Source organism: Oncorhynchus mykiss, chromosome 14 (assembly GCF_057628025.1).
Source record: "Oncorhynchus mykiss isolate SJ-2025 chromosome 14, ASM5762802v1, whole genome shotgun sequence".
Lineage (NCBI taxonomy): Eukaryota > Metazoa > Chordata > Actinopteri > Salmoniformes > Salmonidae > Oncorhynchus > Oncorhynchus mykiss.
In genome coordinates, this window is record NC_143035.1 from 58,331 (window position 1) to 74,609 (window position 16,279).

Here is a 16,279-nt window from a genome sequence, read left to right on the forward strand (position 1 = left end):
TTAGACCTTGTCTATCGAAAAGTGGTTATTTCTGTAGTTTAATTGCTGCAACTTGCTGAAAATTGTCCATAGTGTTCCAATCATCTAGTTAGTACAGTTATGTTAAAAACATTGTATCCAGAGTGCATCAAACATGATTTTAGACCTTGTCTATGGAAAAGTGGTTATTTCCGTAGTTCAATTGCTGCAACTATCTGAAAATTGTCTATAGTGTTCCAATCATCTAGTTTGAACAGTTCTGTAAAAAACATTGCTTCCAGAGTGCATCAAACGTTATTTTAGACTTTGTCTATGGAAAAGTGGTTATTTCCGTAGTTCAATTGATTCAACTTGCTCAAAATTGTCCATAGTGTTCCAATCATCTAGTTTGAACAATTATGTTAAAAACATTGTATCCAAAGTGTGTGTTAAACATGATTTTAGACCTTGTCTATCGAAAAGTGGTTATTTCTATAGTTTAATTGCTGCAACTTGCTGAAAATTGTCCATAGTGTTCCAATCATCTAGTTAGTACAGTTATGTTAAAAACATTGCTTCCAGAGTGCATCAAACGTGATTTTAGACCGTGTCTATCGAAAAGTGGTTATTTCTGTAGTTCAATTGCTGCAAACAATGCTGAAAATTGTCCATAGTGTTCCATTAACCTAGTTTGAACAGTTCTGTAAAAAACATTGTATCCAGAGTGCATCAAACATGATTTTAGACCTTGTCTATCGAAAAGTGGTTATTTCTGTAGTGCAATTGCTGCAACTATCTGAAAATTGTCTATAGTGTTCCAATCATCTAGTTTGAACAGTTATGTTAAAAACATTGCATCAAACGTGATTTTAGACCTTGTCTATGGAAAAGTGGCTATTTCCGTAGTTCAATTGCTTCAACTTGCTGAAAATTGTCCAAAATGTGCCAATCATCTAGTTTGAACAGTTATGTTAAAAACATTGTATCCAGAGTGCATCAAACATGATTTTAGACCTTGTCTATGGGAAAGTGGTTATTTCCGTAGTTCAATTGCTGCAACTTGCTGAAAATTGTCCATAGTGTTCCAATCATCTAGTTTGAACAGTTATGTTAAAAACATTGTATCCAGAGTGCATCAAACATGATTTTAGACCTTGTCTATGGAAAAGTGGTTATTTCCGTAGTTCAATTGCTTCAACTTGCTGAGAATTGTCCAAAATGTGCCAATCATCTAGTTTGAACAGTTATGTTAAAAACATTGTATCAAACATGATTTTAGACCTTGTCTATGGGAAAGTTGTTATTTCCGTAGTTCAATTGCTGCAACTTGCTGAAAATTGTCCATAGTGTTCCAATCATCTAGTTTGAACAGTTATGTTAAAAACATTGTATCCAGAGTGCATCAAACATGATTTTAGACCTTGTCTATGGAAAAGTGGTTATTTCCGTAGTTCAATTGCTTCAACTTGCTGAGAATTGTCCAAAATGTGCCAATCATCTAGTTTGAACAGTTATGTTAAAAACATTGTATCAAACATGATTTTAGACCTTGTCTATGGGAAAGTTGTTATTTCCGTAGTTCAATTGCTGCAACTTGCTGAAAATTGTCCATGGTGTTCCAATCATCTAGTTTGAACAGTTATGTTAAAAACATTGTATCCAGAGTGCATCAAACATGATTTTAGACCTTGTCTATGGAAAAGTGGTTATTTCCGTAGTTCAATTGCTGCAACTTGCTGAAAATTGTCCATAGTGTTCCAATCATCTAGTTTGAACAGTTATGTAAAAAACATTGCTTCCAGAGTGCATCAAACGTGATTTTAGACTTTGTCTATGGAAAAGTGGTTATTTCCGTAGTTCAATTGATTCAACTTGCTCAAAATTGTCCATAGTGTTCCAATCATCTAGTTTGAACAATTATGTTAAAAACATTGTATCCAAAGTGCATCAAACATGATTTTAGACCTTGTCTATCGAAAAGTGGTTATTTCTATAGTTTAATTGCTGCAACTTGCTGAAAATTGTCCATAGTGTTCCAATCATCTAGTTAGTACAGTTATGTTAAAAACATTGCTTCCAGAGTGCATCAAACGTGATTTTAGACCGTGTCTATCGAAAAGTGGTTATTTCTGTAGTTCAATTGCTGCAAACAATGCTGAAAATTGTCCATAGTGTTCCATTAACCTAGTTTGAACAGTTCTGTAAAAAACATTGTATCCAGAGTGCATCAAACATGATTTTAGACCTTGTCTATCGAAAAGTGGTTATTTCTGTAGTGCAATTGCTGCAACTATCTGAAAATTGTCTATAGTGTTCCAATCATCTAGTTTGAACAGTTATGTAAAAAACATTGCATCAAACGTGATTTTAGACCTTGTCTATGGAAAAGTGGTTATTTCCGTAGTTCAATTGCTGCAACTTGCTGAAAATTGTCCATAGTGTTCCAATCATCTAGTTTGAACAGTTATGTTAAAAACATTGCATCAAACGTGATTTTAGACCTTGTCTATGGAAAAGTGGCTATTTCCGTAGTTCAATTGCTTCAACTTGCTGAAAATTGTCCAAAATGTGCCAATCATCTAGTTTGAACAGTTATGTTAAAAACATTGTATCCAGAGTGCATCAAACATGATTTTAGACCTTGTCTATGGGAAAGTGGTTATTTCCGTAGTTCAATTGCTGCAACTTGCTGAAAATTGTCCATAGTGTTCCAATCATCTAGTTTGAACAGTTATGTTAAAAACATTGTATCCAGAGTGCATCAAACATGATTTTAGACCTTGTCTATGGAAAAGTGGTTATTTCCGTAGTTCAATTGCTTCAACTTGCTGAGAATTGTCCAAAATGTGCCAATCATCTAGTTTGAACAGTTATGTTAAAAACATTGTATCAAACATGATTTTAGACCTTGTCTATGGGAAAGTTGTTATTTCCGTAGTTCAATTGCTGCAACTTGCTGAAAATTGTCCATAGTGTTCCAATCATCTAGTTTGAACAGTTATGTTAAAAACATTGTATCCAGAGTGCATCAAACATGATTTTAGACCTTGTCTATGGAAAAGTGGTTATTTCCGTAGTTCAATTGCTTCAACTTGCTGAGAATTGTCCAAAATGTGCCAATCATCTAGTTTGAACAGTTATGTTAAAAACATTGTATCAAACATGATTTTAGACCTTGTCTATGGGAAAGTTGTTATTTCCGTAGTTCAATTGCTGCAACTTGCTGAAAATTGTCCATAGTGTTCCAATCATCTAGTTTGAACAGTTATGTTAAAAACATTGCATCAAACGTGATTTTAGACCTTGTCTATGGAAAAGTGGCTATTTCCGTAGTTCAATTGCTGCAACTTGCTGAAAATTGTCCATAGTGTTCCAATCATCTAGTTTGAACAGTTATGTTAAAAACATTGTATCCAGAGTGCATCAAACATGATTTTAGACCTTGTCTATGGAAAAGTGGTTATTTCCGTAGTTCAATTGCTTCAACTTGCTGAGAATTGTCCAAAATGTGCCAATCATCTAGTTTGAACAGTTATGTTAAAAACATTGTATCAAACATGATTTTAGACCTTGTCTATGGGAAAGTTGTTATTTCCGTAGTTCAATTGCTGCAACTTGCTGAAAATTGTCCATAGTGTTCCAATCATCTAGTTTGAACAGTTATGTTAAAAACATTGTATCCAGAGTGCATCAAACATGATTTTAGACCTTGTCTATCGAAAAGTGGTTATTTCTGTAGTTCAATTGCTGCAAACAATGCTGAAAATTGTCCATAGTGTTCCATTAATCTAGTTTGAACAGTTCTGTAAAAAACATTGTATCCAGAGTGAATCAAACATGATTTTAGACCTTGTCTATCGAAAAGTGGTTATTTCTGTAGTTTAATTGCTTCCCGAGTGCATCAAATGTGATTTTAGACCTTGTCTATCGAAAAGTGGTTATTTCTGTAGTTTAATTGCTGCAACTTGCTGAAAATTGTCCATAGTGTTCCAATCATCTAGTTTGAACAGTTATGTTAAAAACATTGCTTTCAGAGTGCATCAAACGTGATTTTAGACCTTGTCTATCGAAAAGTGGTTATTTATGTAGTTTAATAGCTGCAACTTGCTGAAAATTGTCCATAGTCATCTAGTTTGAACTTTTTAACAATGTTAAAAACATTGCTTCCAGAGTGCATTTTCCATAGACAAGGTCTAAAATCATGTTTGATGCACTCTGGATACAATGTTTTTAACATTGTTAAAAAGTTCAAACTAGATGACTATGGACAATTTTCAGCAAGTTGCAGCTATTAAAGTTGAATCAATTGAACTACGGAAATAACCACTTTTCCATAGACAAGGTCTAAAATCATGTTTGATGCACTCTGGATACAATGTTTTTAACATTGTTAAAAAGTTCAAACTAGATGACTATGGACAATTTTCAGCAAGTTGCAGCTATTAAAGTTGAATCAATTGAACTACGGAAATAACCACTTTTCCATAGACAAGGTCTAAAATCATTTTTGATGCACTCTGGATACAATGTTTTTAACATAACTGTTCAAACTAGATGATTGGAACACTATGGACAATTTTCAGCAAGTTGCAGCAATTGAACTACGGAAATAACCACTTTCCCATAGACAAGGTCTAAAATCATGTTTGAAGCACTTTGGATACAATGTTTTTAACATAACTGTTCAAACTAGATGATTGGAACACTATGGACAATTTTGAGCAAGTTGAATCAATTGAACTACGGAAATAACCACTTTTCCATAGACAAGGTCTTGAGCATTGTTTGCAGCAATTGAACTACAGAAATAACCACTTTTCGATAGACAAGGTCTAAAATCATGTTTGATGCACTCTGGATACAATGTTTTTTACAGAACTGTTCAAACTAGATGATTGGAACACTATAGACAATTTTCAGATAGTTGCAGCAATTGAACTACAGAAATAACAACTTTTCCATAGACACGGTCTAAAATCACGTTTGATGCACTCTGGAAGCAATGTTTTTAACATAACTTTTCAAACTAGATGGTTGGAACACTATGGACAATTTTCAGCAAGTTGCAGCAATTAAACTACAGAAATAACCACTTTTCGATAGACAAGGTCTAAAATCATGTTTGATGCACTTTGGATACAATGTTTTTAACATAACTGTTCAAACTAGATGATTGGAACACTATGGACAATTTTGAGCAAGTTGAATCAATTGAACTACGGAAATAACCACTTTTCCATAGACAAGGTCTAAAATCACGTTTGATGCACTCTGGAAGCAATGTTTTTTACAGAACTGTTCAAACTAGATGATTGGAACACTATAGACAATTTTCAGATAGTTGCAGCAATTGAACTACAGAAATAACCACTTTTCGATAGACAAGGTCTAAAATCATGTTTGATGCACTCTGGATACAATGTTTTTAACATAACTGTTCAAACTAGATGATTGGCACATTTTGGACAATTTTCAGCAAGTTGAAGCAATTGAACTACGGAAATAACCACTTTTCCATAGACAAGGTCTAAAATCACGTTTGATGCACTCTGGAAGCAATGTTTTTTACAGAACTGTTCAAACTAGATGATTGGAACACTATAGACAATTTTCAGCATTGTTTGCAGCAATTGAACTACAGAAATAACCACTTTTCGATAGACACGGTCTAAAATCACGTTTGATGCACTCTTGAAGCAATGTTTTTAACATAACTTTTCAAACTAGATGGTTGGAACACTATGGACAATTTTCAGCAAGTTGCAGCAATTGAACTACGGAAATAACCACTTTTCCATAGACAACGTCTAAAATCATGTTTGATGCACTCTGGATACAATGTTTTTAACATAACTGTTCAAACTAGATGATTGGCACATTTTGGACAATTTTCAGCAAGTTGAAGCAATTGAACTACGGAAATAACCACTTTTCCATAGACAAGGTCTAAAATCACGTTTGATGCAATGTTTTTAACATAACTGTTCAAACTAGATGATTGGAAGACTATAGACAATTTTCAGATAGTTGCAGCAATTGAACTACAGAAATAACCACTTTTCGATAGACAAGGTCTAAAATCATGTTTGATGCACTCTGGATACAATGTTTTTTACAGAACTGTTCAAACTAGATTAATGGAACACTATGGACAATTTTCAGCATTGTTTGCAGCAATTGAACTACAGAAATAACCACTTTTCGATAGACACGGTCTAAAATCACGTTTGATGCACTCTGGAAGCAATGTTTTTAACATAACTGTACTAACTAGATGATTGGAACACTATGGACAATTTTCAGCAAGTTGCAGCAATTAAACTACAGAAATAACCACTTTTCGATAGACAAGGTCTAAAATCATGTTTGATGCACTCTGGATACAATGTTTTTAACATAACTGTTCAAACTAGATGATTGGCACATTTTGGACAATTTTCAGCAAGTTGAAGCAAGTGAACTACGGAAATAACCACTTTTCCATAGACAAGGTCTAAAATCATGTTTGATGCACTCTGGATACAATGTTTTTTACAGAACTGTTCAAACTAGATTAATGGAACACTATGGACAATTTTCAGCATTGTTTGCAGCAATTGAACTACAGAAATAACCACTTTTCCATAGACAAGGTCTAAAATCATGTTTGATGCACTCTGGATACAATGTTTTTAACATAACTGTTCAAACTAGATGATTGGAACACTATAGACAATTTTCAGATAGTTGCAGCAATTGAACTACAGAAATAACCACTTTTCCATAGACACGGTCTAAAATCACGTTTCATGCACTCTGGAAGCAATGTTTTTAACATAACTTTTCAAACTAGATGATTGGAACACTATGGACAATTTTCAGCAAGTTGCAGCAATTGAACTACGGAAACAACCACTTTTCCATAGACAAGGTCTAAAATCATGTTTGATGCACTCTGGATACAATGTTTTTAACATAACTTTTCAAACTAGATGATTGGAACACTATGGACAATTTTCAGCAAGTTGCAGCAATTAAACTACAGAAATAACCACTTTTCGATAGACAAGTTCTAAAATCATGTTTGATGCACTTTGGATACAATGTTTTTAACATAACTGTTCAAACTAGATGATTGGAACACTATGGACAATGTATCCAGAGTGCATCAAACATGATTTTAGACCTTGTCTATGGAAAAGTGATTATTTCCGTAGTTCAATTGATTCAACTTGCTAAAAAATTGTCCATAGTGTTCCAATCATCTAGTTTGAACAGTTATGTTAAAAACAGTGCATCAAACGTGATTTTAGACCTTGTCTATGGAAAAGTGGTTATTTCCGTAGTTCAATTGCTTCAACTTGCTGAAAATTGTCCAAAATGTGCCAATCATCTAGTTTGAACAGTTATGTTAAAAACATTGTATCCAGAGTGCATCAAACATGATTTTAGACCTTGTCTATGGGAAAGTTGTTATTTCGATAGTTCAATTGCTGCAACTTGCTGAAAATTGTCCATAGTGTTCCAATCATCTAGTTTGAACAGTTATGTTAAAAACATTGTATCCAGAGTGCATCAAACATGATTTTAGACCTTGTCTATGGAAAAGTGGTTATTTCCGTAGTTCAATTGATTCAACTTGCTCAAAATTGTCCATAGTGTTCCAATCATCTAGTTTGAACAATTATGTTAAAAACATTGTATCCAAAGTGCATCAAACATGATTTTAGACCTTGTCTATCGAAAAGTGGTTATTTCTGTAGTTTAATTGCTGCAACTTGCTGAAAATTGTCCATAGTGTTCCAATCATCTAGTTAGTACAGTTATGTTAAAAACATTGTATCCAGAGTGCATCAAACATGATTTTAGACCTTGTCTATGGAAAAGTGGTTATTTCCGTAGTTCAATTGCTGCAACTATCTGAAAATTGTCTATAGTGTTCCAATCATCTAGTTTGAACAGTTCTGTAAAAAACATTGCTTCCAGAGTGCATCAAACGTGGTTTTAGACCTTGTCTATGGAAAAGTGGTTATTTCCGTAGTTCAATTGATTCAACTTGCTCAAAATTGTCCATAGTGTTCCAATCATCTAGTTTGAACAATTATGTTAAAAACATTGTATCCAAAGTGCATCAAACATGATTTTAGACCTTGTCTATCGAAAAGTGGTTATTTCTGTAGTTTAATTGCTGCAACTTGCTGAAAATTGTCCATAGTCATCTAGTTTGAACTTTTTAACAATGTTAAAAACATTGCTTCCAGAGTGCATTTTCCATAGACAAGGTCTAAAATCATGTTTGATGCACTCTGGATACAATGTTTTTAACATTGTTAAAAAGTTCAAACTAGATGACTATGGACAATTTTCAGCAAGTTGCAGCTATTAAAGTTGAATCAATTGAACTACGGAAATAACCACTTTTCCATAGACAAGGTCTAAAATCATGTTTGATGCACTCTGGATACAATGTTTTTTACAGAACTGTTCAACCTAGATGATTGGAACACTATGGACAATTTTGAGCAAGTTGAATCAATTGAACTACGGAAATAACCACTTTTCCATAGACAAGGTCTTGAGCATTGTTTGCAGCAATTGAACTACAGAAATAACCACTTTTCGATAGACAAGGTCTAAAATCATGTTTGATGCACTCTGGATACAATGTTTTTTACAGAACTGTTCAAACTAGATGATTGGAACACTATAGACAATTTTCAGATAGTTGCAGCAATTGAACTACAGAAATAACAACTTTTCCATAGACACGGTCTAAAATCACGTTTGATGCACTCTGGAAGCAATGTTTTTAACATAACTTTTCAAACTAGATGGTTGGAACACTATGGACAATTTTCAGCAAGTTGCAGCAATTAAACTACAGAAATAACCACTTTTCGATAGACAAGGTCTAAAATCATGTTTGATGCACTTTGGATACAATGTTTTTAACATAATTGTTCAAACTAGATGATTGGAACACTATGGACAATTTTGAGCAAGTTGAATCAATTGAACTACGGAAATAACCACTTTTCCATAGACAAGGTCTAAAATCATGTTTGATGCACTCTGGATACAATGTTTTTAACATAACTGTTCAAACTAGATGATTGGAACACTATAGACAATTTTCAGATAGTTGCAGCAATTGAACTACAGAAATAACCACTTTTCCATAGACACGGTCTAAAATCACGTTTCATGCACTCTGGAAGCAATGTTTTTAACATAACTTTTCAAACTAGATGATTGGAACACTATGGACAATTTTCAGCAAGTTGCAGCAATTGAACTACGGAAACAACCACTTTTCCATAGACAAGGTCTAAAATCATGTTTGATGCACTCTGGATACAATGTTTTTAACATAACTTTTCAAACTAGATGATTGGAACACTATGGACAATTTTCAGCAAGTTGCAGCAATTAAACTACAGAAATAACCACTTTTCGATAGACAAGTTCTAAAATCATGTTTGATGCACTTTGGATACAATGTTTTTAACATAACTGTTCAAACTAGATGATTGGAACACTATGGACAATGTATCCAGAGTGCATCAAACATGATTTTAGACCTTGTCTATGGAAAAGTGATTATTTCCGTAGTTCAATTGATTCAACTTGCTAAAAAATTGTCCATAGTGTTCCAATCATCTAGTTTGAACAGTTATGTTAAAAACAGTGCATCAAACGTGATTTTAGACCTTGTCTATGGAAAAGTGGTTATTTCCGTAGTTCAATTGCTTCAACTTGCTGAAAATTGTCCAAAATGTGCCAATCATCTAGTTTGAACAGTTATGTTAAAAACATTGTATCCAGAGTGCATCAAACATGATTTTAGACCTTGTCTATGGGAAAGTTGTTATTTCGATAGTTCAATTGCTGCAACTTGCTGAAAATTGTCCATAGTGTTCCAATCATCTAGTTTGAACAGTTATGTTAAAAACATTGTATCCAGAGTGCATCAAACATGATTTTAGACCTTGTCTATGGAAAAGTGGTTATTTCCGTAGTTCAATTGATTCAACTTGCTCAAAATTGTCCATAGTGTTCCAATCATCTAGTTTGAACAATTATGTTAAAAACATTGTATCCAAAGTGCATCAAACATGATTTTAGACCTTGTCTATCGAAAAGTGGTTATTTCTGTAGTTTAATTGCTGCAACTTGCTGAAAATTGTCCATAGTGTTCCAATCATCTAGTTAGTACAGTTATGTTAAAAACATTGTATCCAGAGTGCATCAAACATGATTTTAGACCTTGTCTATGGAAAAGTGGTTATTTCCGTAGTTCAATTGCTGCAACTATCTGAAAATTGTCTATAGTGTTCCAATCATCTAGTTTGAACAGTTCTGTAAAAAACATTGCTTCCAGAGTGCATCAAACGTGGTTTTAGACCTTGTCTATGGAAAAGTGGTTATTTCCGTAGTTCAATTGATTCAACTTGCTCAAAATTGTCCATAGTGTTCCAATCATCTAGTTTGAACAATTATGTTAAAAACATTGTATCCAAAGTGCATCAAACATGATTTTAGACCTTGTCTATCGAAAAGTGGTTATTTCTGTAGTTTAATTGCTGCAACTTGCTGAAAATTGTCCATAGTCATCTAGTTTGAACTTTTTAACAATGTTAAAAACATTGCTTCCAGAGTGCATTTTCCATAGACAAGGTCTAAAATCATGTTTGATGCACTCTGGATACAATGTTTTTAACATTGTTAAAAAGTTCAAACTAGATGACTATGGACAATTTTCAGCAAGTTGCAGCTATTAAAGTTGAATCAATTGAACTACGGAAATAACCACTTTTCCATAGACAAGGTCTAAAATCATGTTTGATGCACTCTGGATACAATGTTTTTTACAGAACTGTTCAACCTAGATGATTGGAACACTATGGACAATTTTGAGCAAGTTGAATCAATTGAACTACGGAAATAACCACTTTTCCATAGACAAGGTCTTGAGCATTGTTTGCAGCAATTGAACTACAGAAATAACCACTTTTCGATAGACAAGGTCTAAAATCATGTTTGATGCACTCTGGATACAATGTTTTTTACAGAACTGTTCAAACTAGATGATTGGAACACTATAGACAATTTTCAGATAGTTGCAGCAATTGAACTACAGAAATAACAACTTTTCCATAGACACGGTCTAAAATCACGTTTGATGCACTCTGGAAGCAATGTTTTTAACATAACTTTTCAAACTAGATGGTTGGAACACTATGGACAATTTTCAGCAAGTTGCAGCAATTAAACTACAGAAATAACCACTTTTCGATAGACAAGGTCTAAAATCATGTTTGATGCACTTTGGATACAATGTTTTTAACATAATTGTTCAAACTAGATGATTGGAACACTATGGACAATTTTGAGCAAGTTGAATCAATTGAACTACGGAAATAACCACTTTTCCATAGACAAGGTCTAAAATCACGTTTGATGCACTCTGGAAGCAATGTTTTTTACAGAACTGTTCAAACTAGATTAATGGAACACTATGGACAATTTTCAGCATTGTTTGCAGCAATTGAACTACAGAAATAACCACTTTTCGATAGACACGGTCTAAAATCATGTTTGATGCACTCTGGAAGCAATGTTTTTAACATAACTTTTCAAACTAGATGATTGGCACATTTTGGACAATTTTCAGCAAGTTGAAGCAATTGAACTACGGAAATAACCACTTTTCCATAGACAAGGTCTAAAATCACGTTTGATGCAATGTTTTTAACATAACTGTTCAAACTAGATGATTGGAAGACAGACAATTTTCAGATAGTTGCAGCAATTGAACTACAGAAATAACCACTTTTCGATAGACAAGGTCTAAAATCATGTTTGATGCACTCTGGATACAATGTTTTTTACAGAACTGTTCAAACTAGATTAATGGAACACTATGGACAATTTTCAGCATTGTTTGCAGCAATTGAACTACAGAAATAACCACTTTTCGATAGACACGGTCTAAAATCACGTTTGATGCACTCTGGAAGCAATGTTTTTAACATAACTGTACTAACTAGATGATTGGAACACTATGGACAATTTTCAGCAAGTTGCAGCAATTAAACTACAGAAATAACCACTTTTCGATAGACAAGGTCTAAAATCATGTTTGATGCACTCTGGATACAATGTTTTTAACATAACTGTTCAAACTAGATGATTGGCACATTTTGGACAATTTTCAGCAAGTTGAAGCAAGTGAACTACGGAAATAACCACTTTTCCATAGACAAGGTCTAAAATCATGTTTGATGCACTCTGGATACAATGTTTTTTACAGAACTGTTCAAACTAGATTAATGGAACACTATGGACAATTTTCAGCATTGTTTGCAGCAATTGAACTACAGAAATAACCACTTTTCCATAGACAAGGTCTAAAATCATGTTTGATGCACTCTGGATACAATGTTTTTAACATAACTGTTCAAACTAGATGATTGGAACACTATAGACAATTTTCAGATAGTTGCAGCAATTGAACTACAGAAATAACCACTTTTCCATAGACACGGTCTAAAATCACGTTTCATGCACTCTGGAAGCAATGTTTTTAACATAACTTTTCAAACTAGATGATTGGAACACTATGGACAATTTTCAGCAAGTTGCAGCAATTGAACTACGGAAACAACCACTTTTCCATAGACAAGGTCTAAAATCATGTTTGATGCACTCTGGATACAATGTTTTTAACATAACTTTTCAAACTAGATGATTGGAACACTATGGACAATTTTCAGCAAGTTGCAGCAATTAAACTACAGAAATAACCACTTTTCGATAGACAAGTTCTAAAATCATGTTTGATGCACTTTGGATACAATGTTTTTAACATAACTGTTCAAACTAGATGATTGGAACACTATGGACAATGTATCCAGAGTGCATCAAACATGATTTTAGACCTTGTCTATGGAAAAGTGATTATTTCCGTAGTTCAATTGATTCAACTTGCTAAAAAATTGTCCATAGTGTTCCAATCATCTAGTTTGAACAGTTATGTTAAAAACAGTGCATCAAACGTGATTTTAGACCTTGTCTATGGAAAAGTGGTTATTTCCGTAGTTCAATTGCTTCAACTTGCTGAAAATTGTCCAAAATGTGCCAATCATCTAGTTTGAACAGTTATGTTAAAAACATTGTATCCAGAGTGCATCAAACATGATTTTAGACCTTGTCTATGGGAAAGTTGTTATTTCGATAGTTCAATTGCTGCAACTTGCTGAAAATTGTCCATAGTGTTCCAATCATCTAGTTTGAACAGTTATGTTAAAAACATTGTATCCAGAGTGCATCAAACATGATTTTAGACCTTGTCTATGGAAAAGTGGTTATTTCCGTAGTTCAATTGATTCAACTTGCTCAAAATTGTCCATAGTGTTCCAATCATCTAGTTTGAACAATTATGTTAAAAACATTGTATCCAAAGTGCATCAAACATGATTTTAGACCTTGTCTATCGAAAAGTGGTTATTTCTGTAGTTTAATTGCTGCAACTTGCTGAAAATTGTCCATAGTGTTCCAATCATCTAGTTAGTACAGTTATGTTAAAAACATTGTATCCAGAGTGCATCAAACATGATTTTAGACCTTGTCTATGGAAAAGTGGTTATTTCCGTAGTTCAATTGCTGCAACTATCTGAAAATTGTCTATAGTGTTCCAATCATCTAGTTTGAACAGTTCTGTAAAAAACATTGCTTCCAGAGTGCATCAAACGTGGTTTTAGACCTTGTCTATGGAAAAGTGGTTATTTCCGTAGTTCAATTGATTCAACTTGCTCAAAATTGTCCATAGTGTTCCAATCATCTAGTTTGAACAATTATGTTAAAAACATTGTATCCAAAGTGCATCAAACATGATTTTAGACCTTGTCTATCGAAAAGTGGTTATTTCTGTAGTTTAATTGCTGCAACTTGCTGAAAATTGTCCATAGTCATCTAGTTTGAACTTTTTAACAATGTTAAAAACATTGCTTCCAGAGTGCATTTTCCATAGACAAGGTCTAAAATCATGTTTGATGCACTCTGGATACAATGTTTTTAACATTGTTAAAAAGTTCAAACTAGATGACTATGGACAATTTTCAGCAAGTTGCAGCTATTAAAGTTGAATCAATTGAACTACGGAAATAACCACTTTTCCATAGACAAGGTCTAAAATCATGTTTGATGCACTCTGGATACAATGTTTTTTACAGAACTGTTCAACCTAGATGATTGGAACACTATGGACAATTTTGAGCAAGTTGAATCAATTGAACTACGGAAATAACCACTTTTCCATAGACAAGGTCTTGAGCATTGTTTGCAGCAATTGAACTACAGAAATAACCACTTTTCGATAGACAAGGTCTAAAATCATGTTTGATGCACTCTGGATACAATGTTTTTTACAGAACTGTTCAAACTAGATGATTGGAACACTATAGACAATTTTCAGATAGTTGCAGCAATTGAACTACAGAAATAACAACTTTTCCATAGACACGGTCTAAAATCACGTTTGATGCACTCTGGAAGCAATGTTTTTAACATAACTTTTCAAACTAGATGGTTGGAACACTATGGACAATTTTCAGCAAGTTGCAGCAATTAAACTACAGAAATAACCACTTTTCGATAGACAAGGTCTAAAATCATGTTTGATGCACTTTGGATACAATGTTTTTAACATAATTGTTCAAACTAGATGATTGGAACACTATGGACAATTTTGAGCAAGTTGAATCAATTGAACTACGGAAATAACCACTTTTCCATAGACAAGGTCTAAAATCACGTTTGATGCACTCTGGAAGCAATGTTTTTTACAGAACTGTTCAAACTAGATTAATGGAACACTATGGACAATTTTCAGCATTGTTTGCAGCAATTGAACTACAGAAATAACCACTTTTCGATAGACACGGTCTAAAATCATGTTTGATGCACTCTGGAAGCAATGTTTTTAACATAACTTTTCAAACTAGATGATTGGCACATTTTGGACAATTTTCAGCAAGTTGAAGCAATTGAACTACGGAAATAACCACTTTTCCATAGACAAGGTCTAAAATCACGTTTGATGCAATGTTTTTAACATAACTGTTCAAACTAGATGATTGGAAGACAGACAATTTTCAGATAGTTGCAGCAATTGAACTACAGAAATAACCACTTTTCGATAGACAAGGTCTAAAATCATGTTTGATGCACTCTGGATACAATGTTTTTTACAGAACTGTTCAAACTAGATTAATGGAACACTATGGACAATTTTCAGCATTGTTTGCAGCAATTGAACTACAGAAATAACCACTTTTCGATAGACACGGTCTAAAATCACGTTTGATGCACTCTGGAAGCAATGTTTTTAACATAACTGTACTAACTAGATGATTGGAACACTATGGACAATTTTCAGCAAGTTGCAGCAATTAAACTACAGAAATAACCACTTTTCGATAGACAAGGTCTAAAATCATGTTTGATGCACTCTGGATACAATGTTTTTAACATAACTGTTCAAACTAGATGATTGGCACATTTTGGACAATTTTCAGCAAGTTGAAGCAAGTGAACTACGGAAATAACCACTTTTCCATAGACAAGGTCTAAAATCATGTTTGATGCACTCTGGATACATTGTCCAAAATGTGCCAATCATCTAGTTTGAACAGTTATGTTAAAAACATTGTATCCAGAGTGCATCAAACATGATTTTAGACCTTGTCTATGGGAAAGTTGTTATTTCGATAGTTCAATTGCTGCAACTTGCTGAAAATTGTCCATAGTGCTCCAATCATCTAGTTTGAACAGTTATGTTAAAAACATTGTATCCAGAGTGCATCAAACATGATTTTAGACCTTGTCTATGGAAAAGTGGTTATTTCCGTAGTTCAATTGATTCAACTTGCTCAAAATTGTCCATAGTGTTCCAATCATCTAGTTTGAACAATTATGTTAAAAACATTGTATCCAAAGTGCATCAAACATGAATTTAGACCTTGTCTATCGAAAAGTGGTTATTTCTGTAGTTTAATTGCTGCAACTTGCTGAAAATTGTCCATAGTGTTCCAATCATCTAGTTAGTACAGTTATGTTAAAAACATTGTATCCAGAGTGCATCAAACATGATTTTAGACCTTGTCTATGGAAAAGTGGTTATTTCCGTAGTTCAATTGCTGCAACTATCTGAAAATTGTCTATAGTGTTCCAATCATCTAGTTTGAACAGTTCTGTAAAAAACATTGCTTCCAGAGTGCATCAAACGTGATTTTAGACCTTGTCTATGGAAAAGTGGTTATTTCCGTAGTTCAATTGATTC